A 3,116-nucleotide genomic window follows, 5' to 3' on the forward strand; every position below is an offset into this window, starting at 1 on the left:
GCAGTAGTTCTCAAGATGCAGGGTGAGACTTCCCAGGACCCGTTCAAGGAGTTGGTCAAGTCAGACTCTTCTCTCCTGATACTAGGATATAATCTGCCTTTCTTGCTGTGTTAACACTGATGCTGATGGTGCAAAGGCAGTGGGAATAGAACTGCTAGAGCTTCCACACCAGACAAGACAGGGGAGCCATCTGTATCTTTGGGATGGTGTTCTTTACCACCGCACACTCTCAGTAAACAACCAGCTTCGCTTGAGTGTCCCCAATAAAATAGCAAAAATGATTGATTGTAGTAAATCTCCACCCTTGAATACAGTCTTTTGAAATAGTCCATGGGATGATATGGGAAATGTACCTAAAGAACCGGTTGTCTTGAGGAATATTGCGATTGTTTGTGAGCTGACCTAGCCCCTTTTCATGGAAGACCATTTTTACTTGAAAGAAGGACTGTCAAACAAACTATAATTATGAGGCTTGAGTATTTGGCAACTTCTCTCCCCACCTCCCCATCCCTTTTCTTGAAAATGAATAAAGGAAGCCTGCCTGTTATTACATAGAAAACTGGCAGTATTTGTTGCCAATGATAACATTTGAGCTTTCAAGCAAAGATTATAATTTTGGGAAACTTGTATCTACACTACGAGCTTGGCAATTTCCCAGTGCTTAAAAGCTTTTCTAGAGGATTGGTTGGCTATAAAGGAATATGTCAATATTTGGAAGCTCTGCCTAACTCAGTGAGCCAGTACTTTCCAAATAAGCAATGTGCAGTGCTACAAAATCAAGCATGGGTAAAATATCCATCCTAAGTGCAAGATGGACCAATGGATTTTAATGTCACAGACTGAAAACTTCAATTCTACAATTTCGGATTCCACAGCGTAACTAATCCTTTAAGAAGTGAAAGTGTTAGCCCCTCAATCACATCCCAGCTTGCTGTGACCCCAGGGACTGTAGCTCGCCAGGCTCCTCTGTCCATGGAATTCTCCAGGCAAGAATACTGGAGTGGGTAGCCATTCCCTTCTCCAGGGGATCTTTTGGACCCTCAGATGAAAGCTGGGTCTCCTGCACTGCAGACAGATTCTTTACCATCTGATCCAACAGGGAAGCCCAATCCTTTAAGAAAGTATCACTTATTGAGTTTTGGTGTAGTAAGAAAGAATATCCACAATTATCTAAAAAGATGGTTAAAATATCCCTCTTTTATCCAAATTCATATCTGTATGAAGATTGATCTTCTTCATAAACTTTAGCCAAAACAATTTATCAAAACAGATTGAATTTAGGAGAAAACATGGGAATCCAGCTGTCTTGCATTAAGCCAGATGTTAAAAAGATTCAAAAATGTAACACAACGCCAATCTTCATTAAGTATTTTGTTCGTTTGTTCTGGAAAAGTTACTTTTCATAAACAATGCTATTTTTGCTAACATCTGATGGTTTTGTTATTAAGGTTTTTTGTTTTGGAAAAGTTATTTTTTCATAAAAATATGCTGTTTATATTATGAAGATTAGTTTATTGTTGCTATTTTAATGAATTAATACACATTTAAAAGTTATCACTTTTGATCTGTAAATGCAGTACATACTGATAGACAGCCAATCATGTAAACAAAAGCTCTTGGAGTCTTCAATAATTTTTAAGATTGTGATGGGGTTCTGGCAGCAAAAGTTTGAGAACCACTGTATGAGCCTATTAGGCCCTTCTCCATCTTGCTTGACCTATCTTTCCCACTTGATTTCCTGCCTTCTCCCTTCCCATCATCTCCCCCTCCTTCCACAACTATTCCCATTTCTCACAATGCCTGATGTCCCCCAGGCAGACAGTACCCCTTATTTCCAGGGTTCTTCTGAATGCTGTCTCTGCTACCCTTTTGTGTCAAGTTCCTACTCATTCTCTTAAAACCAAGCTCAGGAAAAATGTCCTCATTACCCTAGAAGTTAGTAGTGGGCCCCTTCTCAGGGCCCCAGTGGCTTGACACAGAGCCATGATCTTGAGAAATAATTTTGTATGAGGTTGTTTACACATCTGTCTTTCCCTTTATTCTTCAGGCTCCTTAGGGTGAGGAAGGCATTCCTCACCCTATACTCATAACTCTAGGAGCTAGCATGGCCCCTAGCACACTGGTGATGCTCACTGAATTCAAGTAAAGGAAGAAAGGAGGGGTGGAATTTCATCTCATTCCCCTGCCCTGACCTAACAACTCTGGGGCAGAAGGAGGGATAGTGGCAATTGGTGTAGGGTGGGGCACCCCTCGGAAGGAGGGGCACACGAGACAAAACATCAGGCACACATTAACTTCTCAGCACACACACAGACCTCCTCCCTTCCTCCAACCACTTCTAGAAACATCTTCTGATATACACCAGAGATCTCCCACATAAATTTAAGCATGCACTCCCTCCCCATAGGAAATCACTCAGAGCCCCATCCAGCTACTGTAGCCAGAGGCATGTCACTGTGCCATCACCATCATTCCCTGAATGCAAGATCTCTGGGATGTTCCTGTCTTAGATATTCTGCTTCCCTGGAACCAGACAGTTAATTTTATCATCAGCCCAAACACATCTCAATTACAAGGACTGGGGGATGCAGAGAAGGGCAAGGGAGATAAGAACACTTGATTTCAAATTATAATTCCCATTTTTAAAAGACAAAAATAATCATGTTGGGGAATGCCAGAATGACTTGCCTTTCAGCAGTTATTAATTTTAAAAATGTATATTGAAGCATTTCCTTTTTTCTGCAACCAATCTTGAGGCAACAGTATCTTTGATCCTCTTCCTATCATCCATGCCATGTCTCCATTGCCTTTGACCAGCATCTTGGCTGCTGCCTAGTTTAGCAGCAATTTCCCAGTCCTTTTCTCTCTTTATAAACTAACATTTAGTTTTGTAATTTTCTTTGCAACCCAAGTATTCGCCAACTACCTAGGATCAATTCAATTGATCCAATCTTATCTACCAATTGGATGGCAATTACATGGGAGTCCATTCAGATGACTATATTGAGGAAATGAACCCCCCAAATATTTTGTGTGTGGGTAGCAAGAGTTAAATGATAGCTTACTGTTCTTTATTAGCAAATGGCCCTCCAGCTTCTGGATATGATAAGGAGAAT

Source organism: Bos indicus, chromosome 9, assembly GCF_029378745.1.
Source record: "Bos indicus isolate NIAB-ARS_2022 breed Sahiwal x Tharparkar chromosome 9, NIAB-ARS_B.indTharparkar_mat_pri_1.0, whole genome shotgun sequence".
Taxonomy (NCBI): domain Eukaryota; kingdom Metazoa; phylum Chordata; class Mammalia; order Artiodactyla; family Bovidae; genus Bos; species Bos indicus.